The following is a 24,336-nucleotide window of genomic DNA, read 5'->3' on the forward strand; positions in this document are numbered from 1 at the left end:
CAGTTCAGCCAGGGGGCATTACTGGCTTAACAACCAGACCACAGGAAACGGAGGGGTAGAGTTGGTTTCAAGAATGATTGGAACTGGAAGTTTGGGGTCTTTCTCCCCATACTCCTTTGGATATTGATCTCACTCTGTCCAATCGGCTTATTCTATGAAATGGGTAAATGGCTGTCATGTCTAATAACTCCACAGGCCAAGAGGCTAGCAAGACTTCTTCATGTTCCAATTTGAAATGTTGGGGCATGACTCTGAATATCCCAGCTTGGAACTTGTGAGTCTTCTTTTCGCCAGTCCATGGGGCTGGGGCAGTGAGGTTTCTGGACCCACCTGGTATCACAGAACCATCCATGGGACTGGTGTGTGTGTGTGTGTGTGTGTGTGTGTGTGTGTGTGTGTGTGTATGTGTAGTGATAAGGGGAGCTCACATAGATACAGCTCCCACAGGGACCATTGGGTTCTGGATAGTCTTTCCAACTGTGTCAATTACAGGTGTAAGTAAATAAAAAATAAACTTTCAGATCTCTCCTTTGCATTCTTGTGTGTAGGAACATTTTAATGTTAAGCTGCAGCTCCAATTTATTTGCAGCAGCTGGAATCCATGTCACATGAGGAATAATTTGGAGGAACGGGGGGGATTTAATATAGAGGTGGCAAAAAATAAGGAGAGATGTAAAAATTGCCTTCAAATACTCAAAGGAGGAAGGTGTGCAAGATGGAGGAAGCTTGCTCTGTATTTCTCCAAAGGATGGAACTAGGATACTTGAGATTCAGGTGGTTGGAGAAGGTTTCAACTCAGAGTAAGAACTTCCTAAAATTTGTAGCTATCTAAAATGCGGATGGACTCTTTTGTGCAGTGGCTTACTCCCCAGCAGTGAAAACCTGAAATGTGGCTCATTAACCACTGATGTTGTGAAAGGAACTCTTCCCTGAGGAAGAGCTTAGCCTCTCTGGCCTTCTATTTTAAGATTCTGTGTTCTAATCTAAGCTGAATTCAGGGTATCTTTCTTCTCCCCTCTTCTGCCCCATGCAGAGAAAGCAAAACACGACCCCCACCCCTCAAAAAGAAAGATTACAAATGAACTACTCAGTTGTCAAACATTTGTAGATATTTCCACCAAGGAAACTTGGAAAGCACAGGTCTGGTGGTATAGACTGTTTTACATGGTGAGGCCCAAAAGCAGTAGTCCAGTGTATTAGAGCTTCTGTTTCTTCATAATGAATATAAAAAGGAAAGATGAGTCGGGCGCCTGAGTGGCTCAGTCGGTTAAGCTTCCAACTTTGGCTCAGGTCATGATATCACAGTCCGTGAGGTTGAGCCCCCTGTTGGGCTCCATGCTGACAGCTCGGAGCCTGGAGCCTGCTTCAGATTCGGTGTCTCCCTCTCTCTCTGCCCCTCCCCTGCTTGGACTCTGTCTCTCTCTCTTTCTCAAAAAAAAAAAAAAAAAAAAAAAAAATATATATATATATATATATATATATATATATATATATATATATATAAATAAACATTGAAAAAATTAAAAAAAAGGAAAGATGAGAAAATATAACACAACTTACCACCAAAAGCCATCACCACTTTGGTTTTTTTTTTTAATATGAAATTTATGGTCAAATTGGTTTCCATACAACACCCAGTGCTCATCCCAACAGGTGCCCTCCTCAATACACATCACCCTCCCTCCCCTCCCACCCCCATCAACCCTCAGTTTGTTCTCAGTTTTTAAGAGTCTCTTATGTTTTAAGCCATCACCACTTTGAAACATCATCTGGTTATTGCTTTTTCCTTTAGACAGTGGGCTGAAATATATAAGGAGTCAGCAGAGCTCTCTTTCAGATTGTCTAGAATATTATGGCCCATACAGCCTTCTAAAGTATAATCTCTTTGATGTCTCTTCTAATTAGAAATGTTGAACTGCGAAGAAGGTTAATTTTCACCATCAGGTTTGTGTGCTGTGTGAAACTAAGGAGATAAGAGATTGTCTCTATGCCGTATCCACTTACATGTTCATTACAGAGTCTCTGAAAGTATTGCTTCTGGTCCAAACCACCAACATTTGCTATAAATCAGAAAGAGGTTGAATTAAACCCATTCCTTTTTTTTTCTTTTTGAGTTGTGAAGCTAAAACTGGAACCTGGCAAATGGTGATCGATGATTTATTTTTTTGCCTCTTTCTTGCTGGTTACCTTGGGATATTGGCAAGGGTTGATTTCTTTTTTTTTTTTGGAAAAATCCAAATGCTCATGTAATAATTGAATTCTAGGTAAATTTAGCCACTGACAATGTGGATTTGCTTAATCTTAGACTCTTGTATTATTATTCCCCACAGCTAATTATTATCATCTCATTTTGACGAAGGACAATCAGAAGCTTATGGCATTTGAAAGTTACTTATGCCTGATAATGGATTAAACAGGTCTAAATGATACTGCCAAATCCTAATGTGATTTTAAGACTCATGAAATAAATTATTGGGCCAAGAAATAGGTTTAGTATGAAAACAATTAAATGGGGAGCCCAAATTAATATTTTCTAGTAATTAATTATCTTGTTTTTGAGTTTGTTAAATTATGGATATTATATATAAATCCTCTGTTGATTTTAATTGGCTAATAGAGCTTTGTTTTAATTATAGCTAAGCATTTAACTATGTGTTGGGAAGTGTACCAGACGTTTAACTTAGATGATATTATTTGTTTATATCTTCCTCTAGCACATACATTTGCTCAGTAAAACACACGCAAAGTTCCCAGCACAGAGACTGATCTATGAAAGATACTCCATAAACGTCAGCTGAAAGTCTGTGACATGTTCTAGATTACACTGGAAAAATATCAGCATAATCTGACAAGATTGTGGTTCTTTAAAAGAGGGAATGATTAAATGTTTTATAGCATGACTCTCTTACTTCAGGTGACAGTTCTAATTGTTAGTAGTTGCCTTCCATGATTAGCAAGATGTCAACTCTGATTCTCTAGAGGAGTAAAAGTAAGGACAGAAGCCAGGCCTTATTGGACTATCCTAGGAGGTTTCTCCTATGAGATAGTATGCTACAACTCAGAAATTCATGTGGGTACAAACAGCCTCTTGGGAAGGTTAATCTCATTTATTGTAACTTTAGTAAAAAAAAAAAAATCAGCCTCTGGAGAGCACAGTGTCTTCGATGTAGGTTAGGAGGCTGAGAAAAGTGTAAATAATATGTACTGGATTACTACTGGTTGAAGTCAGATGGTTGAGGTGGTTGTGATATTGAGGAGTGTTGGAAGGAGACCCCGAATTAGGAAAACAGTCCTCAAGGGAAGTTGGAAGAAATCAGTGACAAATTTGTCAGTCACTGAAAATCACTGTGAGTTGTGCTGATGTCCAATTTGTGAGTGTAGTTAGGGCGATGCTTAAGAGCATGGGCTGTGAAGTCAAGGGAGCTGGATTTTCATCTGGCTCAACCTCTTACTCTCATGTAACCCTGAATAAGTCAGTTACCTTTTCTGTACTTTGATTCCTTTTCTGGAAAATGGGAGGCATGGTGGTACTACTCCTGGTGGGTTCTCACGGTGCATGTGGCACCTTTGAAGCAAAACCTGCCACATGTAAGCATTAGCCATCATTTTCTTCTCATGGGGCTCGTCTTACACATCCACGCTGTTTTGTGTAAAAATAAAATGATAGGTAAACCTGTACCATTCCCCTTCCTTTTTTTGAGAGAGAGAGAGAGAGACAGAGAGAGAGAGAGAGAGCGAGCCAGCAAGGGAGGGGCAGAAGGAGAGGGAGAGAGAGAATCTTAAGCAGGCTCCATGCTCAGTGTGGAACCTGATGCAGGGCTCAATCTCAGGATGGTGAGATCATGTCCTGAGCTGAAATCCAGAGTCAGATGCTTAACCGACTGAGCCACCCAGGTGCCCCTGTACCGTCCTTTTTGACTCTGGCACTTCTCATCCTGAGAGACCAAAAATGAATCTGTAAATTGTGATGCAGAAAAGCCACAGATGATGAAGGTAAGTGTTAATTTGTAAGCTGCCGTGGACACTTAGTGGGCACTTAAACGAAGGCATTTGAATGGAAACTCGCACTCTTCCTTTTCTTCAGCATATCATTTTATTTTTTTATGGGTAATTAATGAAACAGCAGCAAAAATGTTTAAACACACACAATTAAATTCATAAATGGAGCAATCCTGCAGTGAAATTGAATTAGTTGCCTGTGGGCACATAAATATTTGCAGTTCATTGCTATTATTAATATCTTAGCGTGCTTTTATTGGTAAGTACTGTGCCATTTGTTGTCAGAACCTTGCATTTAACACCGTATGTTCACGGTTACCTCTGCATTCTAGTTTCTTTATAAACGTAAGAGGGTAGAAATGCTAACCTCCTTGCTGTCCTCCACATTTATTTGTTGGATTTTACAGAGTATTTCTTTCAAAGGAATCAAGGTTATGGATGTTGACTATATAGTTGGATGGTAGCTTCTATATTTTGTGGACTCTAATTATGAACTTGTAGAATTTTATAGATTTGCTTGAAAAAGTGAAAACAGAACTAGAGAGAAGGGTACACATGACTTTAAACACATATAGTTGGTAACTTAAGCTGTGTGTGCAAGGTAAGATCTGTATAGTACAGTAAAAAACAAAGTGACATGCCCGGGAAGAGAGAACAGACACTGATAATGTGGAGCGTAAATTAGAAGGATGCTACGGAGGAGGGAGAGCAGAAGGACAAAAGTAGTCAAGGTGAAGAATGAAATCTTAAAAAACCGAATCAGAAGGAATATTGAAAATGGAGGTGAGCAGTTTATCTTGCGTGCAATGGTTGGTCTCATTAGTGCCTTTATGGGGAGTAATTCACCATCTATCCCCTGCCTCCGAGGGCCGGTGTCATTAAATGCTGCGGGTGTTCTTTTGATTACTTACACATTCTTCTTCTCTAGCACAGCTAGCTGTATTAGTCAGGGTCCTAGAAGCAAACAGAGGGACACTCTGGGATTGTGATGGGGCTATTACAGAGGTATGGACTGGTTAAGGGCCACCACTGGACCTGGGGCCCCTTGTAACTACCGACAAGGGTATCCGCTCCGGGCCTGAAGTGGCAGAGAGAGACCATGTTGTCAGCATCCATTGTCTGCTGGGGCCTGACAGGAGCTACAGCCCCAGTGGTAAGAAGGGCTTTCCCATGGGAGCTGCTTGTTCCAGAAGTATGGAGCTGAGGCAGAGAGGACGGGATGGGGAGGAAATATCCTGATCACTTTCTCCTCCCACCTGCCGGTCTCCTTCCATTGCCTTCCACTGGCTGAATCCACGCAGAAGGTGAACAGTAAGAGAGCTACTTGATATAACCACGTGTGTTCCACAAGCCAGAGGAAGATGGAGAATGGATTTGGGTTTGGCGGGGGGCAGTGGGTGGGATGAACACGCAGAATAACTTGCCTTTAAATAGTTTGAAATGTCTTCTAATCCATTTTATGAATGTCCTGTTCAAGTCTACAAATGAGACCACTTATAAATATGTGTTCTTTTCGTACCTGGACCTCATGTTTTCTGTATGGACTGTTAGTCTCCACCTAAAGAACGGTGAATGCAGCAAAGCACACTCCACAGAATGGCAGTCACCATAGACAGTGACTTTTTCACTGAATGATAGAAATGATGCTAAATTTGGGTGTTTTGTCACCCCAGAACCAGCTGATAATAGTAACAGATTGGGGAAGTTTTACCTGTATTATGATGCATATTATATTATACCTGTATGTGGTATTTTATAAATTTGAAGTTGTATAGAGATATTAATTGAGACTGACAAAATAGTTTACAAAACCGGCTGTAGTTTGCAAAAGCACACTTGTGAGATGAGATGCTTCCTGTTGCTTAGATTTTCTTCCAAGAACATTAAGAACATTAAAAGTAACATTAATGTGGCTTTCAGTCTCAGGGTGAATGATGAGGAAAGAAAAAAAAATGTATCAATTAGAAAAAAGTATCAATTTGAAACTATTTTAATGTTTTTTTTTTATTTAAAAGCCATTTGAAACACTATTTCCATATTAATTTTGCGGGAGAGATATGATATGCTTGATACTATACATATATGCAACTCTTTGCAAAATATTAGGAACATGGAATCTCCTAACATTAGATACTGAAAAATAGTTAAAGTTGATGTCTGAGAAAACTTGACATAAGAACTATCAATTCACTGTGCAAATTCCAAGAGTCAAAATGTCATGAGCCAAACATGATTCAACATACGCATTTGTAGATATTCAATGCAATATCTGTCCCTAGTACCTCTACTGAGCTTGGCGCATGTGTGTTGAGTTCATTTCTTCCATCCATGAGGAGGGGATTTTGCGTTGCTGGGAACAGCATCATCCACGAAGAACATACTCTTTTTCACATGTATGTACTCTTTACGTACAGCACTGTTTTTTGTTCTCTAGAACCCCATTATGTGATGGCTAGAGTTGGCAATGGTCTGCAAACATGAGGCTCTTGTGCAGGCCCTTGCATCTGTGTGAAGTTTACTTGCCATGATAAAATTGCCTTAGGAATTGTATTCTGCTGGCTCTGAATATTAACTATAAGGAGACTGCACTCCAGTCAACTGAATGTAAGTCCCGTTAACTTAAAGATTCTGGGCGAGCTGTTAGAGAAGGTTTTCTTTCCCACATAGCTTCATCGAGTTTGTCATTCTGCCTTCCAAACATTCGATGAAAGAGGTGGATTAATGGATAGTTCTATTTCTAATGATTCTATTAAAGAAACAGTTCTATCAATACTTCTCTTGATAAATAAATATCAAAAGTATTGTGTATAAAAACGTCAGACAACATGAAGGAACTCCGGTACGTTGGAGCTGTCAAATTTATTATCTGATGCGTATTTAATCTAAAAATACTCCTCAGCTCTCATGGTCCATTCTTTGTCTTTTAAATTCACACTTAAGCCTACAGCACCACTGCAGATAAATTTCTTTGCTTTGAAAGTTTTATTCTGCGAGTTCCCTATGTGTGCTATAAAGAATAATTAATGTAATGAAAAAATCAATATTGTGTATAAATTATTTAGGCTTTACTATCATTGTAATTTTCTCTTCAACACCTATTGATCGGCAACAATTCATTTGTTAATTTCTTCCTAATAAGATTTCATTGTATTAGGTCCGTAGTAGTGCTAGCCGTGCACCTTCACGAATAAGTCATGAATTACTAATGATACGTGGAAGAAGTTAACCTACTAGTGAGTGCTGTAAGACGGAAAACAGGCAAAGGGGAGTCATTTGAAATGCTGTCCCGTGGAAAGCCTGTGTAGTCACAACGGCTAATAACTAAATGAGTAGACTCTTGCAGGATATTAATTTTTACTTTAAAATTTTATGTGACCATATTTTTCCAGGGAAGAAGGTCTTAGCATTGGCAGACATTCTGCCTCAATAGCATTTTCTAGATCCAGTAAAATAAAAAGCAAAGAACATATGTTCTGAAGCCCAAATGTAGGTTTAAGTCCTGACTCTATTACTTACTATTATATGACCTGTCACGGATTGCACGAGTTCTTCAGGCTTTGTTTTCTTGACCCATAAAACAGTGATAAAAACATTCCTATTTGGTGTCAGTGTTGGTTCCAGACTTTGGGAGCTTCCTGGGTGAAATCAGAAACACCCCTGTACATGGGGGGGCAAAGAAAGACTGAAGGAAGAGGCAGCCATTCCAGATTGGTAGGCAGCGGGTTTACTAAGCAAGGGAACTTACATATGAGGCTTGTCTTGGGCGGGTGGCCCCATGATGATTCTGCACCTGCCTGCCAGAATCTTAAGAGTTTATATAGAGACTTTAGCTGAGTTCAGTCCAGATGGTCTCCACACCTTACTATCTCAAGGCCGTGTCCTAGAGACAGCTCCTAGTGTGGGGATGTAGGCAGAAAGTGCATTCCAAGGACAGGGGAGTGGCTGGGGGATGCCTTCCATTTACCCCAGGTCCAGCTTGTGCTGGTTCACCCATTGGTCCCATCCTCTAGATGACTTCCTCCGACAATTAGTAATGAGGATCATCTGAGTTAACGCCCACAAACATTTACATGTGTGTATGTTTCTTTTTAAATTTTATTTCTAAATCCACAATTCTTTTGTTTTGGGGAGGATAAGAGATAATCTTCCCAACTGTCTGTAACAGTGCTCTGAATGAATTGGTTATTAGATGCTGCTTCGATAGTTGTCCACTGAATTTTTTCAGAAGACTATGAAAAATCTGAGCCCTTTTGGAAACCCAAAGAGATTGGAGTCCAAGAAATCAACCTGCCCCGGGGCGCCTGGGTGACTCAGTCGGTTGAGCGTCCGACTTCGGCTCAGGTCATGATCTCGCGGTTCGGTTCGTGAGTTCGAGCCCCGCGTCGAGCTCTGGGCTGATGGTTCAGAGCCTGGAGCCTGCTTCGGATTCTCTGTCTCCCTCTCTCTCTGCCCCTCCCCCGTTCATGCTCTGTCTCTCTCTGTCCCAAAAATAAATAAACGTTAAAAAAAAAAAAAAAAAAAGAAAAAGAAATCAACCTGCCCAAATTCTTGGCAAAGAGAACTTTTGTGTCAGCTCATTTGGACCAAGGAGGGAGAGTGTTATCCTGAAAAGAGCTCTGCACTTGTGATTAAGCAACACGGTTTGAATCTAGGCTTCTTCATGGACTTGTTTACTTATTGATTGTGTGGCCTTCCTGCCAATATTTAAGCTTCCTGAAGATAGTGACTGTTTTGTTTCCCTCTGCATCCTCAGTGCCTAGAATAGTGCCTGGTCATAATGGCTGTCAAATAAATGTTGGCTGAATAAATGAAAGAATGAAAGAAAACAAGCATGAATAAATTTACTAATTTATCGGATGCTTTGGATAGGAATATGTGTCCTGTCTTCCTTTTTGGAATTGTTGGAGGTTAAGTGAAAACACTTGGTAAAGGATAAAGTACTCTACAAACTTAAATTTACTCTGACAGTGAGAAGCCTTTTGACATAGAATGGAAAAGGAAGGAAAGTTGGATTTTGGAAATGCAATGAATATATAATTCAGTGTTTACAGGGAGTTTCAAAAATCAGGAATGACAAAGATGCATTCGAAAATATGCAAAACACACATTCAGCTCGACAACTTGTTAGAGTAATGAGCAGTTTCACTTAAAACAGGACATAATATATCATAAAAGGCTTATCAAGATGCTCAAGTTTTTCTCCTTAGACCATCAGGAAACTCTTTTTCCAGGGATTTGGCACAGATCAAGGTATAAAAGTTTTTTTCCCCTGCATTGCTTTACCCTTTTGAGGAAGCTATCCTAAAATTGGTATTTTTACTTTTGTATTCATGACTTTATCATTATTTTCATATGACCACTCTAAATTATAACTTTCGGTTAATATGTCCTCAAAGTGTGCTGAGAATGTAACTCATTTTCATTTAAGCTGATTTAGCATGTGATAATCTACTGAGCTGTTCTCTGCATACTTGCTTTTGAAGCTAATTACAGGAGAGCAAAAAGTTACTTTAGAAGAGAAAATAAAATCTTCTAGAATCAAGAGTTTATGTTTCATAATAAAGATCTGTTAGCAGAATAACTTTGCTTAGTAAGGAGCTGGTTTTCATATATGAGGTATGCCTGATCACTTCTAGGAGGATATACACATTTGCTTGGGTGGAGACCTTAAACTATACAAAGTACCTGGGTTGGACTGGAGTCTTAAAATTTTTTTTTTTTGATGTTTATTTATTTTTGAGAGCGGGCAAGAACGAGAGTGCAAGTGGGGGAGGGACGGAGAGAGAGGGAGACACAGCATCTGAAGCAGGCTCCAGGTTATGAGCTATCAGCACAGAGACCAATGTGGGGCTCGAACCCACAAGCAATGAGATCATGACCTGACCAGACTTCTTCTGGACCAGAGTCTTGGAAGAAGGTCAGTAAGCTGATGGAAAACCAGGAGAGATGTGATGACCAACAGTAGGAGGTGATCCAGAAGAAGAGAGGGAGGGCATTGCACTTGTTGAACTCTATGTTAACAGCAACCCTCTGAGGCACGTAGAAGTGTCCCCATTTTACAGATGAAGAATCTGAGTATATTTATTAGGAAACTATCAGCTGCATTTCACAAAATCTCAAGTTCATATTGGCTTAATAGTGAGACATTTTAAGTCTCATAACAAACCCAGAGAGAATTGGTTGATTCTGTCTTGATAGCATTTTCCAGATCTAGTAAAGCAAAGAGGCAAAGAACATAATTTTGGAGTCCAACCGTGGGTTTGAATCCTGACTCTGCCACTTTCTGCCATGTGACTTTGCACAGACTGTGTGAATACTTGAAGCCTCAGTTTCTCGACCTATAAAACAGTGATAAAAACATTCCTACCTGGTATTAGTGTTGAGGATCATATGAGTTAATGCACACAGACATTTAGAGGTATACCTGAAGCACAGTAAGCACTCATTAAATGTTAGCTGTCATTATTTTACTGAGGCCCCAGGTGTTTTTTCACACCTTTGCCTTACCCCCTTAACCTTGTTGACTCATGGTTGCAGGAAGGCTGCAGTTGCTCAGGCAGAATTTCCTGGCCAAAGGGACAATATTTAGAGCAGAAAGTTCACTTTCCCACCCCTAAGCCAATCAATGGCAATGGGAATAGGACCTCCAGGATTTATCTGTGAAGATGGGGATAGTGGATAGCAGGACAAAATCAAGGCTCTCTCAACAAGGGAAAGGGGGAATGGATGTTGGAGAGCCTACCAATAGACTCTCCATCCTGTTGTAGAGAGACACATGGGATTAAATGATAAAACTAGACTTCAAATCCAGCCCTCACTTCCAAGTTCTGGTCTGCCAATTATTCTAACTACATCTATGAAAAGTGTTACATTTCTGTGCTTAGTCAAAGATTATTCATTGATTTTTTTTTCCATTTACTTCCTTGTTGGTTTAGTTAACTTCAACATACATTTATTGAGTGTCTACTATATATCAATCACAGTACACTTTGGGAGAAATCAGAGGGAGAAGAACTAGTAATTATTGCTGACACATTTTAATTGCTTACTCTGCTTTAGGCTAAGTGCTTTCTTACGTAAGGACTTGCATTAAGTAGGTACTATTACCACCTTCATTGTACAGATGAGAAAATGAGGCTCAGGGAGGTTAAGTGACTTGTTCGCGGCTGCAGAATTAATCATTGGTGGAGCAGTGAGGTTTTTTCTTTTATTTTGATTTTTTAAATGTTTTTCATTTTATTTTTGAGAGACAGCGAGAGACAGCATGAGTGGGGAAGAAGCAGAGAGAGAGGGAGACACAGAAATCTGAAGTAGGCTCCAGGCTCCGAGCTGTCAGCACAGAGCCCGACGTGGGGCTCAAACTCACAAACTGTGAGATCATGACTGGAGCTGAAGTCAGACGCCTAACTGACTGAGCCACCCAGGCACCCCTAAGAGCAGTGAGGTATTTTAACTGAGGTGTATCTGATTTCAGAACCATCTCTCTCTCTCTCTCTTTTTTTTTTTTTTTTTGAGCGTAAAGTAGCAAGTACTTTATTATTATTTTTCATTCAAGTATAATTAACATACAGTGTTACATTAGTTTCAGTGCTCATTAAGATAAGTGTACTGCAGAACCATACCTGTGCTGATATTGTGCATATATGACTGCTGTCTAGGCAGGTAGTAAGAATACCAGGAAGAGCAAGGCAGAACCAGGGTGGAGCTAAGTTATTATTATTATTATTATTATTATTATTATTATTATAACCATGTTTTCTGGTTTTTGTATTTTATGCCTTGACATCTGGGGCCTTACTGACCCTTGGAGGGATTGCCCCTCCCAGGGTTAGCTAATTCCAAAGTACGTGCCCATGACATTGAGCATGTCTTGCACATGAAAGCCAACTAACTCAGAGCGCATATCCCCAACCATTTCCTTTACTAAAGCTCTTATACTCCAGGTCACTGTCCCCTGTGCCCCACCCCTGCGCTAATCACCTGAGGGCCAGGTACTGACAATTTAGCACAGCCGCTATACCCCAGAGCCCACAGCAATGACTCAAACTAGCCCATCCTAAACCCTGCCTCCCTTGTTCCTTCCCTGAGAAACCACAAGAAAGCCTCTTGTCCAGGTTTTCCCCTTGCTTCCTCTGTCACCTAGCTGACCCTGGTGCTCCCCTACGTGGCCTGGTGTGGCATACTGTGCCTTCTTTCACCAGGGCTCTGTGAGTATACAAAACTCCTTCCTTCCTAACAATCATTTCTGTGTCTGCTCTTCCTACCACAAATGATTAAAATAAATCCCTGAGTATCCTTAAAACAGCCATCAAGAATGGAACTCAAATATAGGACACGGAATCTAGTTATTCAAAAGCATAAAAGTGGTAAAAAGTAGGTTCAGAAGCAGAGTAAAGAACAAGTGATCAGAGTACAGAAGCAAAGTCAAGTTGGGACTGGGTTCTGGATTAGACTAGTCATTGCCCTCACATCCATAGTCAGGACTGTGGCTTGGTTGCCGAGATTGGTGTGGGACCAGGTCTTCAATTCGTATGGTTCTGAGCTACAGGAGGACATGGATGTGGGAGGATAGAGGGAGGAAAAGGATGGGCTGTAGAATGGTGACCTCAATGATCCCTTACAATTTAAACAACGTTGTGAGGGCACCTGGGTGATTCAGTCGGTTGAGTGTCCTATTCTGGCTCAGGTCATGATCTCATGGTTTGTGAGTTCAAGTCCTGTGTCAGGCTCTGTGTGGACAGCTCAGAGCCTGGAGCCTTCCTCGGATTCTGTCTCTCTCTCTCTCTCTCTCTCTCTCTCTCTCTCTGCCCCTCTCCCGCTCGTGCTCTGTCTCTCTTTCTCTCTCAAAAATAAACATTAAAAAAAATTGAATAATACAATGTTGTGAGAACATTGACTGGTTGACAAGAGTGATATAATATTTAATTTTTAAAAAGTTTTTATTTTAATTCCAGTTAGTTAACATACAGTGTTATATTAGTTTCAGGTATACAATATAGTGATTCAACGCTTGCACACAACACCCAGTTCTCATCACAAGTGCCCTAAGTTCTTAATCCTCATCACCTATTCAACCCATCTCCCCACACCCCTCAACTCCGGCAATCATCAGTTTGTTCTCTACAGTTAGGAGTCTGTTTCTTGGTTTTTCTCTCTCTTTTTCTTTTCCTTTGCTCTTTTGTTTCTAAAATTCCACACATGAGTGAAATCATATGGTATTTGTCTTTCTCTGACTGACTTGTTTCACTTAGCAGTATACTCTTTAGCTCATCTGTGTCATTGCAAATGGCAAGATTTCCTTCTTTTTTATGGCTGAATAATATTCCATTGTACACATATACCACATCTTCTTTATCATTCATCTATCATTGGACATTTGGGATGCTTCCATATCTTGGCTATTGTACATAATGCTGCTGTAAACATGGGGGTGCATGTATCCCTTTGAATTAGTGATTTTGTTATTTAATTTTATTTTGAAGTGGTTTTATTTCTATAGGTAGCTGGCTTGATTGATTGATTGATTGATTGATTGATTTGTGATTGTACGTAGCCCAATACTGGGCATTGTGGAGGACACAGACTGGGGAGATCTGGTCCTGGCTTTGAAAGAGTGAAATACAGTTCTGTAAGGCATAGACAAAATGACTTGGAAATATTTACATCACAACATTCAAGTCAACTCATGGTATTGTATTCAGAACTACATATACAAGTTCTAAAGAAGATGTGCTGTAAGAAAGAGTATGAATATTTTCAGTAATAAACAGGCACATAATAAAGTGTTTGAATTGGCTGAAGAGGGTGTGATATTGGGATGATATAGGGTAGTTTATAGAGGGCTCCAAATATATGCTGGACTGAAGAGATATTATTTTTTGTTCAGTATCACATTTAGAATTACCTCAAGTCCTTAAACAGTGATGGTTTTACAAATATGTCCAAAAATTCTCTGACGCTCTTCTCTTCAAGAGGTAAAGCTTAATTCTTCTCTATCCCCCAGGATTGACTTCAGTGACTTGGTTCTAATGAATAGAATACAACCAAAGCGATGAGATGCCGCTTCAGAGGTTGGTTAGGCTATAAAAGGACTGTGGCTTCTGTATTGGTGTTCTTTCTCTCTCCGTCTCTCACCCCTCCCCCGTCATCTCTTTCTCTGGGTAAAGTTGTGTCCTGAGCACCCTCTGGGGAGGCTCATACGGCAAGGAGCTAAAGCCTTCTGCCAACAGCGGTGTGAGTGGGCTTGGCGGGGGATCGCCCAGCCCCTGTGTAGTCTTCAGAGACTGCAACCTTGCAAGAGCCCCTGAGCCATGTTTGAATGCTAACAGGAATGATAAAGCAAAGCTGGGTGATCGTAGGAGCGATGTTTTAAAGACAATGACAGATGATCCAATCATAGAACACAGGATCTCATCTATCTTCTTCTCTTTTTAACAGAAATGAAGGCAGAGTATTTGAGTACAGATCCAGGCAGGTTGGTGAGCTGAGGGTTGAAAGATGAGGTCGTTCTAATCTGATTGCATTCTTTTCTCTATGAAGTACACAGCAAGGTCATTAGCTGAGAGAGGGGCAGAGAGGAACAAATGTTGGAAACTTGAGGAGAGCAGAGAAGGTATAAATAATTATCTCAGAAGTTGGAAAAACAAATTTCCTAGGAAGTAAGCTGTCTGGCAGTATTGAGTTCTGTTCTGAGACCTGTGATTATAAATTTGAAACCAGTCCAGTCAGCAACGTTCTGTGATTTTCTTCAGCAGCATTAAGCTGCTCTGGTAGAGGCATAGAGTAAGTGCATGGGGTATTTAACCAGGATTGGGGTTTTACCAGTGGGGGAACAAGAGAGTTATGGTGGCAAGGAGGCATTTATAGACCCAGATCATGCAATCCAGACTGGTTAAGAGATACACGAGGATAGAGAGTAGAACAGTCAAGGGTGTGTGTTAGGGTTGATGGCCTAGGTCTGTCTGGGGAACTGTAGGAGGGGAGCTGGCCTGTGGTGTAAGTGTGCTGGACTGCAGGGAATGATGGTCAGGGAACAGAGTGTGTGAGGTTGACATGCTGGAGCGGGTGCTGTAATTGTGTGATCTATGTGAGTAAGTGCTGAGGTGGGGGCGAGAAGTGATCCCTGCAGTTAAGAAGGTCAAAGAAAGGCTGGGACCAGATGCTGGATGGATTATTCATGCAAATGTTGAAGTCAAGACTGATGATAAATGTGGAGTTGGAGAGGAGAGTAAGGAGCCTGGCGCTGGGAGTTGGGAAGTCCATGGTGACGGCACCATGGGTTCAGGGGGACAAAGAATGACATGTGCCCCAGTAGAGTGTGGGCACGTAATTCCTCAAGTCAGGCTTCTATGCTGGTCAGTTTTTGGGATTTTGAGGAACAAAGAAGGAAAGAGATAAAGGAGAGAAGAGAGCAGAACGTAGAAATAAGATAAAACAGAAGTTGCAATAGGATGTTAAATAAGGAGATACAAGAACCTGAAGGAAAAAGGATGTTCTGTGGAAAAGGGCCAAAGCTTCCCATCCTTCAGTATCCCATTAGGGCACTAGTCCCCACTAGGGACTCCTCTGTAAGGAGGTCAGATTGCAGCTTCCCATGGAAGGTTAGGGCCTATGACTTTCACTATCCTTGTATGTATCACTTGATCACAGTTATCAAGACACAGTTTTGTGCAACATTCCCTTTTTATGAAAGCAGTAATGGGAATAATATTTGTAAAGTTTCTTGTCTAAAAGCATTTAGAAATTTTAAACCTTGGCATCAAGGGGACCGAGACTGTTACCTTAAAACTTCCCTGATGAGGGATAGCTCTGTCCCTGGATTGCCAGGTACACAAGGTTTTCCAGTGGGCAGATGACTTTGCAGGAAATAAGATCTTGACCATTGGCTGTGAGCTGGGCCCCAGAAGCTGAAAACAAACCGTGATCATATGTCATACGTGATCATGTGTCAGTATGTGATCATACGTCAGTACATGAGTAGGTAGGTTTCTGAGAAATAAAGGTTTCTCGAGGAGATAGCTCTCATTCATAAAGGAGGGTTAGTCGATTTCAAAACACTTGGGTTTTGATGGGATGGACTAGGAGAAGGTGTTAGAGAATAATTACTACGATTTCTAAAAGGTCATGCATTGTTTATATGTGGAAGGGGCCTCCTTCATAGGTAGATTGGGCTGTGTTTTGTCTAAAGCTTGATTCTTTCCACGTTGGGAGAGCTACTTAGAATTTATTAAAAATCTGATACCCTCTTCTGTTCTGGAGAAGGGCTAAGGGCAGTACAATAAATTACACTGATGTTCATGACTTTGAGGTATCAGAGAGGTCAAAAGGGACCCAGGAAGGGCCTAGGAATGAAGATCCAAAAAGTGGCCCAAGAAATCGAGACTAGAAAGGTATAAATGGTGGGTGGGCACAACAACCAGTATTTAAGTGTTTATACTTCGTGTTTAGCAATAGGACAAGTTTGGTGTGCAGAGGTGGCTAAGGCCCTGCTGATACATTTAAGAAAAAAAAAAGTTCTCTTTTTGGATGGAAGAGAACAATCTGAGCCACTGAGATACAGTGAGAGGAGGTTGGAAGTGCTAGGTGCTGGCCACGCACTGGAAATAAAAGGTGAATCAGACATTGTCACTGTTCTCAAGGACCTTACAGACGGACTAAACACTGGACAGTTTTACGATTGTATCGAGGGATGTGCTGGCATAGGTGAAGTGGGAGCCAGGTAAGGAGAGAGGCGTGGTCAGCAAGGGCAGGACAGACTTGCCCCAAGGAAACGGATTAATTAGAAAAGGTGATGAGAACTTAGGAGAAAGAGCGGCTGATTTTGCCAAGGGGATATGGTAACGACCTCAGAAGTTATGATGCAGGAGCCATGCATCCAGGGGTGTCCCAGATGTGTCTCCGTGACATACTGTTTGCTGCACTTTGACTAGTTATTAAGTTGTAGCATAAGTGATTTATTACTAAAAGTGTTAGAAGTACCAAAGTTTACAAAAAAATGATTATATTTTCCTTTTAAATTAAAGAGGACTCAAGGTGACCTGTGGGATCTCTCTCATGTTCTCTGATCCTTTCTTAAGAGGGACACAGAGGGACAGATTTACAGTGTGTCCTGAAGGGAAAAGGTTGATTACTCCGTTTTCAGCATGTATAATTAGGAACAGATGAACAATACTATTCAATTATCATATAGCTTAATTACTTGTGAATGTGCATATTAAGGTACATAACCTTCCCAGGCTAACTGCCTACCTCCAAAGACAATTTGAGGTGGATTACAGAATTAAAATAGGACAATTAAAAATATGAGTAAAATGAAAACCAATTAAAAGGAACAGAAAGATGTGTGTGCCAGGCATCTAAGTTTAGTTCATTTGTGCAGTTAAACATGAACTTAAGCTTTTAATATCTTGGCTGCTAAGACAAAAAATAAAATACTTTTTAAAAAATGTTTATTTATTTTTGAGAGACAGAGAGAGACAGAGTGCAAACAGGGGAGGGGCAGAGAGAGAGGGAGACACAGAATCCAAAGCAGGCTCCAGGCTTTGAGTTGTCAGCACAGAGCCCGATGCGGGGCTTGAACTCATGAACTGAGAGATCATGACCTGAGCTGAAGTCAGAAGCTTAACCAACTGAGCCACCCAGATGCCCTCAAAAATAAAATACTTAGAGAGCCTTGGTCATTGATTTAAGTTTGTCTCAGGAAAAACAAAACAAAACAAAGCAAAACCCACAACAACTTCTTTTTTCTGACCTCCGGAAGGAATTTATTGCTTAAAGGGACATGGAATGACGTCATGAACAACGTTTTCATGGTAGTTTTGCTAGAGATACAGAAACATTCTTCAAAGGGCTGTTACTTACATCAATTCTATCAAACAGAGATTTTGGTATATCACTAATGAGTGACTGAAGAATACGATGAAAAGAAAATCTCATCCCCTATAGTGACAAAGATATAAAATACTTAGGAATTCGCTTTTTTAGGGAATCACTGTGACCTGCGTAAACAAAATGACAACACTTTCCTGGAGAATATTCTTGAAGCATGAATGAATAATGTTTCCTCAGTGGGAGAATGAATATTGTAAAGACTGGATATTTTTAGTAAGTTCATTTATAAGTTCAAACATTTAAAAATCTGCTAGACTCTTTCATGACAAAATCATTCTAAAACATTCTGAAAAAAAATCACAGGATACTAGAAATATTACTAAAGAAGAAAAGTAACGAGGTGAAGTTAGTCATGGATATATACCATTTTAGAAACAATAATATAAACTGCATATAGTGATGCATGAATAGGAAAAGGAAAAACAGGACTTGAATAGGATGAAAAGCTCTAGAAATTGATACAGTCGTATTTGCGGACTGAATGTGGGATGTAGTAGTTATCACAGAATAGGGTAAGGAATACCCATTTAATAACCAATTTCCCAACAACATTTAGAAACACAGTGAAGTAAACTCTTTTAGATCTCCGTCTCATACAATAAACTATGTTCCAGGTGAACTCAATAGTTAAACATAAAACTTAATATAAGCCTGGGGATAATATAAAATTGGACATATTGGGAGTACCTTGGAGAGAAGGATCCTTTCCAACATGTGAAGAGATAACAGAGAGCACAGGAAAAAGTCCAAGAGATCTATCTGTGTTAAAAAGGAGAAAAGTGTACCGTGAAGGCAATACAACAAATAAAAGGGAAGAGGGGAGCAGAGTGTCGTGGGTGTGGGTTTGCAGGAATACGCAAATTCGCAAATTTCGCAATTTGCAATTTGCAAATTGCAGGAATTGCGCAAATACGCAAATACCCAAATACGTGGGTGTGCGGGAGACGCACACACTCCACTGTTAGGTTAGATTACATTCCTGATTTCTTTAGCCAAGGATACAGGGTTTTATTGGGATGAGAAGGTCACACACAGCTGGATGGTAGGGGAATGGTAGGTTAAGCCATGATAAAACAAACTGATGGAATATTTTGTCTCCATTAAAATGGTAATTATGAAGACCAGCTTATTAGGAAATTTTGAGGCATTGTTAATGAAGACACAAAGTAGTATCTATCCAGGGATCGGATTCGTGTCTCTCCTGTAGAACTTTACAAGGGAACATAATAAAATGAAAAAAAAAATTTGTGAAAGGGTGGGTAATTTTAGTTTTATTCCTAGCTTATTATTACTATTTTTGATTTTATTAAATTTTTTTAACATTTATTTATTTTTGAGAGACAGAGAGAGAGAGAGAGCATGAGCCTGACACAGGGCTTGAACCCACGAACTGTGAGATCATGACCTGACTCGAAGTCGGACGCTTAATCGACTGAGCCACCCAGGTGCCCCTATTATTTTTGATTTGAGAGGGAGAGAAAGAATGCACATGCGTGCTCATGAGTGGGAAGGGGACAGGGGGTGGGGTGTAGAGAGTGTTAAGCAGGCTCCGTACCCAGTGTGGAGCCTGACCTGAGACTCGATCCCATAACCCTGGGATCATGACCTGAGCCGAAATCAAGAGTTGGATGCTCAACCACCCAGGTGCCTCCCTACTTTCTTTATTATAAAGCAGTGTGCAGTGGCGATTAAAAATGCGGATCCTCAGATTGCTGGGTGCACACACAAATTCTACTTACTCCCTGTAGGGAAAGTAACTTACTATTTTTGTGCCTCAGTTTGCTCTTCAGTAAAATGGGGATAATAGTGTCTAATTACAGAATTGTGAAGATTATGTAAATTGATATTTGTAAAGTGCTTAGAAAAGTACCTGGCACATGTAAAGCACTATGTCAGTATTAGCTATTAGTATAATGTTGATTCTGATAAGACATAAAAGGGTGTAAAAACCTCCAAATGAATGAAACTTTGTTATTACAAAACACCATCACCCAAGGCTTAATAAATATATTTACTTCTCATAAATCATGTAGAGAGCAAAGCCATTTGCACTGGACTGTGAGTTCCTTTAGTACACGACTCCAATTTTACCCATTTCTACCACATGCTGGTTCATGATAAGCAATCAGTATATATATTTTTGATGAATCGGCCAAGATATGTGGCTTTTTGATGATCTGGCTTAATATTTAGCCAGAATTTAGGTAACCACAGCAATCATTCCTCCTTGACCTTGTGACTACTTTAGGCCTTACCTCCCTCCCTCCACCTCTGTGTCTTTGTTCAGTTTCCTAGATTTTCAGAACTTAGTTCAGGTATCATCTGTTAAGGATGGGTCAGAAGCTCTTTCATAGCACAGACACAGAACCCTGCTGATATATGTTATAGCATTTATCGTATTATAGTTACAGTTTTGCATCAGTTGGAGCTCACCTACTTCCAAGCGATAGAAGCCAGTGTAATTAGCTCACACCAGAAGTGGTGTTTATTTAAGATGCTGGCTGACCAGAGCAACATCTCTGGAAAACAGGAGAACAATGAGTGTCTGGAAGAGTCTGAAGAATCTGGTCAGCTTCAGGAGCCGGATAGCAGGATGCATGACATCATGGCCATGACTACGTACTCTCTTCTTTCATTGGCTTCTTTTAGACTGCTACTCTCTAGCTCACTTCTTATAGGCCTAATTTTAAATTTGTGGCCGAGAAAGCTGACTGACCTACCTCACCTGACCCAGTTGGGATTGGGGTGGTGGGAAGGAGCATTGTAGTATTGAGGTACACACGGCCGTCTCTTGATCCGTCGAGACGTAGCCTGGGGTGGGTTCTTGAGACAGGAACAGTAGCCTGACAAACTCCCCTGCAAACGTGTTAACGTATAGCAGTCTCCCTGCCTCATGTGAGTCCCAGACTGTAGATTTTTCAGAGGCAGATGAACGTCTCATTCATCTGTGTGTTCTAGGCAACGGGCCTGGTGTCAGGCGTGTGGAAAGTGCTCCATATACATTTATTGAACTGAACTTTCTAAATTGCAGTGAATTTTCCAATGAATGCCTGCGAACCACTATTTTAAACTGTTGATTTGAGAGGTGGGCTGGCGAGGTGCAGGTGGCAGACCCGCCACCCTGTGGTGATTTTTTGGGCACCTGTGTTATATTCTCATCATTCTACTTCTTCAGAGAGGCTCAGGGCAACTTGAAGGTAGGTGAAAAGGTATGTAAGGATGGATGGGAGTTAATATGAAGTCATGGGGAAAGCATGGGTTTTGGAGTATACAAATTTATTTTGACCCTGAGGTTTATCATCTGTTACTTGTATGAACTTGAGAAAGTCCCTAATGTCTCTGAGCCTCAGTTTACTCATCTGTAAAATGAGATAGAACATTTCATCCATTTTTTAGGATTAAGTATTAAATGAGATTTTGAAATGATGTTTCTAGGATGCAGTAGGTATTAGTAATTTAATTCCCTTCCTTTTCTCTCCTTGCTTCTTCCTTCCTTAAGTGCTTTGAGACTTATTTTGAATGGAGTCCTAAGAGTCTTGATTTTTGTAGCATGAAAGAAACCGATTTGGGCCTGAATATTTCATAAGACAAGAACTTTCAGGAAAATGCTAAATGGATTAGCATTGTAGCCACCCCCTGTGGTTTAAACTTATCAAAATAATAGCAGAAGAATTACAAAAATCATAATAAGCCTCACAAAGGGAAAATAACACTTGAAAATAATAAATGAAAATAAAAAATCAAATCCCATTGTGAAAGTATTTTAACATCAAAGAGACAGAACGTATTTGTAGGACCAGGCTTCTGCACTGGTAGAGGTGGAAAACAAATATCAAGAATCACAAGGAGATAAGATTGGATGACGATACCCACTTGAGAAAATAGAAAGGAAGACATAATATCTATAAAAATATGCAGTGATGATGAATGACTGCAGCACACGGAAAGGCTGCAGAAATACCAGAAAACAAGATAGGCTACAAAGGATAGGTTTAGAGCACTACAGTAAAAATTCACATTCGTTGTAAATTGTAATGTTAGGTGATTGAATTAAAAACATGTAATAGACTGCATGAATCCAGAAAATAGATTGAGATAAATCTGCAAAGAATAGGGACACCGTTATAGGCTGGATTGTGTCCCCCACTCCCAAATTCATATGTTGAATTCTTAACCCTGGTACCTCAGAAGGTGATTGTATTTGGAGATGGGGACTTTAAAGAGGTAATTAAGGTTAACTGAAGTCATTGGGGTGGGCCATAATCCAATATGGCTGGGATCCTTATAAGAAGAGAAGATTGGAACACAGACACACACAGAGGGCAGACCCATGTAAAGACAAAGGGAGAAGCTGGGTATGGACAACAAGGCTTCAGGATGAAACCAGCCGTGCCAACACTTGATCTTGAACATCTGGTCTTCAGCACCATGAAGAAATACATTTCTGTTGTTTAATTTACCTAGTCTGTGGTACTTTGTTATGGCAGCCCTGGCAAAGTAATAACAGATACCAAAAATGATGGAAAATCAACATGAAAACCACAGAAAGGAAGTAGAGACTTATAACCTAGAAAAGGAGAAATTATGAAAAAAGAACCAGGACGAATGTTAAAATGCTTTCTATCAATACTTAACAATGTTAGAGATGCTTGCTGCAGCACTATGAGTGGAAAAAATATGAAAGGTTAGGTGAATAACATAAATGGTTAGTAAATGCATCCATGATTATGGATATAGAAAACCCTAGGAAATCAAATGAAAACTGTTGTAGTAATAAGAGTTCTGCACAGTTATAACATTAAATAAATCCCTGGTCTCTAGTGCTTCATGAACCTATAAAATGTAACAAAAATTAATCTCTTTATGAATAGTACAATAGCATTAAATAACTGCTAATTAATTTAATGTAGGATGTGAAAACTATTGAAGGGAATTTTAAAATAATGGGAGAAAAATTGGGAAAAATACAGTAATTTTTAAAATAAAACTGGGAAAAAGAGTAATATTTTACTTCAGAAGGATCTGACTAAGTATGATAATGATTTTAATATCTCTTTATTAAGTGGAATTAAATATAATAGATCTTGGTGTACTTTATAAATTATAAAGATTTGGGTGCTAGATATTGTTTTATTAGAAGAGTTTAGGATAGCAAAATCAAGACTCAGACATTTTAGGGGAAAGAAGATTTTAAAATGGTCTAAAATACTTAAGGATTGAGATAAAAAAAGGAATTCCTGGTTGCTCAGTGAGCATTTTGACCCTTGATTTAATGAAATTTGCATTGGATCTATTCCATTCTCTACTATAGAGTATGATTAATCTCAAAGACTGTTGAATCAGAGGGTTCTTTTCATCTATTATCTGAGTGCCCTTGGGCAGTTATTTAATACTTCTGCTCAATTTTCACTCTGTAAAATGGGGATAAGGTTGTTATAGGGACTAATGAGTTCTGAAATATTGCATCAAGTTTAAAATCACTTTCACAGACTGTCTTCAGCATTAAATATAATAGCAAAAATAAAAAAAAGGAAACTCTTTTACCATAGGGGACTGATAAAGATTGGATTGTGTCCTCCCAACTGGAAATATGTTAGAGTATTAATTTCCAGGATCTCAGAACGTGACCTTATTTGGAAAGAACATGGTTGCGGGTGTAATTAACTTAAGATGAGGTCAAACCAGAGTAGGGTGGGCCCCTAATCGAATATAAGTGGTGTCCTTGTGGGAGGATGGCCACAGGAATGAAGACAGACGCACATGTGACAATGAAGGCAAAGGTTGGAGTTATGGAGCCATAAGCAAAGGAATGCCAAAGGTTCCCAAACACCAGAAGCTACAAAGGGCAATGAAGGTTTTTTCCCTATAGATTTCAGAGCATGGCCCTGCTGACACATTGGTGTCAGATTCCTGGTTTCCAGAACTGTGAGAGAGTAAATTTCTATTGTTTTAAGCCACCCCAATTTGTGGTCTTTAGTTACAACAGCCATAGGGAATATATGCAAAGACTATGTAGTTTTTGCAGTCATTTAGAGCGTATTTTTGAATATTTTAAGGATATGTAAAAATGTTCACAGTATATTAATCATTGAAAATGTTTATAAAAATATTCTATATACTCTGACTCCTATTATTTAAAAAATACATAAACATATGTATATATATTCCTCCATTTTTTCCCCAGTGCATCATATTGTTAAATCTGGTTTCCTGTGAATGGGAGCATTTTGGACAACTTTTATTTCCTTTGTTATAGTTTTCTGAATTTTTCAAATTTTATCAGGACACAAAAATCTATAAATGTTATCTTTTTTGAAGAAAAATGTATTTTACTTGGTATTGTCTTCCTGTGACTTAGACAACTATGTTTCTTCATGAAAAGTACACAATAATCTTTTTTTTTTTCTATTTAAACTTCTATGCATGGAGTTTAGCAGAATAATTACC

The 24,336-nt window shown here is 39.7% G+C and overlaps 1 protein-coding gene across 1 annotated transcript in view; it reads left to right on the forward strand.

The window, feature by feature from the left end:
• HS6ST3 (heparan sulfate 6-O-sulfotransferase 3) overlaps window positions 1–24,336 on the forward strand; it is a 658,868-nt gene that overhangs the window by 6,157 nt on the left and 628,375 nt on the right. The window lies entirely within an intron of this gene.

The sequence above is a fragment of the Panthera leo genome, chromosome A1 (assembly GCF_018350215.1).
Source record: "Panthera leo isolate Ple1 chromosome A1, P.leo_Ple1_pat1.1, whole genome shotgun sequence".
NCBI classification, from domain to species: Eukaryota; Metazoa; Chordata; class Mammalia; order Carnivora; family Felidae; genus Panthera; species Panthera leo.